Source organism: Ipomoea triloba, chromosome 16, assembly GCF_003576645.1.
Source record: "Ipomoea triloba cultivar NCNSP0323 chromosome 16, ASM357664v1".
Taxonomy (NCBI): Eukaryota; Viridiplantae; Streptophyta; class Magnoliopsida; order Solanales; family Convolvulaceae; genus Ipomoea; species Ipomoea triloba.
The window spans coordinates 13244864-13246419 of NC_044931.1; positions in this window are offsets into that span (position 1 = coordinate 13244864).

Sequence of the window (1556 nt, forward strand, 5' to 3'; positions counted from 1 at the left end):
TACCATTCATTGACTTGTAGTTGGAGTCTTTTGATCTCCTTGAGAGTTATGTATATTATTGAGGTTGTAGTTTTGATGTTTTGGTTTTAGCGGGAGGGGTGAATAGTGATAAAAGGGAGAAGAAGTTCCCCGAGTGTCGTGTTCTCGAGGATGGAAAATTTGAACCGAATCAAGCGTGTATTATTTTCGATGTTAAGAGACAGGAGTTACAAGATTCACTCAAAGCAAAAGAAATCGTGGTGAAGAGGTTTGACAAAAGTAAAACAAAAGTAATCAATTAAAGAAAGAAAGGAAATGAATGTCCTATCTAGGTCTCATGTTTGATACTACTACAGGGTGTTCTAGGCAATGCAACTAGGTTTCTATCAAGGGAGCCGATGACACCATCTTCGAGTGGCGTCAAACTTCGGACTCCTTGTTCCTCAGTCGGATGGGGCATTATCCACAACTTCTCACGGGCTTCGGCATCCCGGACAAAGGGTGTGGATGTGGCCGATTACGACTCGTATAGGTCCAATATCTCGCAACCTATACATACCCTAAATTTACCTACTATCCAGGTCGTAAATAGAAGAAAATCCAGATAAACATCAACCACACAAGATATATGAACGGAGAAGATTTACCTTTCATTGACTTGTAGTTGGAGTCTTTTGATCTCCTTGAGAGTTATGTATATTATTGAGGTTGTAGTTTTGATGTTTTGGTTTTAGCGGGAGGTGTGAATAGTGATAAAAGGGAGAAGAAGTTCCCCGAGTGTCGTGTTCTCGAGGATGGAAAATTTGAACCGAATCAAGCGTGTATTATTTTTGATGTTAAGAGACAGGAGTTACAAGATTCACTCAAAGCAAAAGAAATCGTGGTGAAGAGGTTTGACAAAAGTAAAACAAAAGTAATCAATTAAAGAAAGAAAGGAAATGAATGTCCTATCTAGGTCTCATGTTTGATACTACTACAGGGTGTTCTAGGCAATGCAACTAGGTTTCTATCAAGGGAGCCTACGACACCATCTTCGAGTGGCGTCAAACTTCGGACTCCTTGTTCCTCAGTCGGATGGGGCATTATCCACAACTTCTCACGGGCCTCGGCATCCCGGACAAAGGGTGTGGATGTGGCCGATTACGACTCGTATAGGTCCGATATCTCGCAACCTATACATACCCTAAATTTACCTACTATCCAGGTCGTAAATAGAAGAAAATCCAGATAAACATCAACCACACAAGATATATGAACGGAGAAGATTTACCATTCATTGACTTGTAGTTGGAGTCTTTTGATCTCCTTGAGAGTTATGTATATTATTGAGGTTGTAGTTTTGATGTTTTGGTTTTAGCGGGAGGTGTGAATAGTGATAAAAGGGAGAAGAAGTTCCCCGAGTGTCGTGTTCTCGAGGATGGAAAATTTGAACCGAATCAAGCGTGTATTATTTTTGATGTTAAGAGACAGGAGTTACAACATTCATTCAAAGCAAAAGAAATCGTGGTGAAGAGGTTTGACAAAAGTAATCAATTAAAGAAAGAAAGGAAATGAATGTCCTATCTAGGTCTCATGTT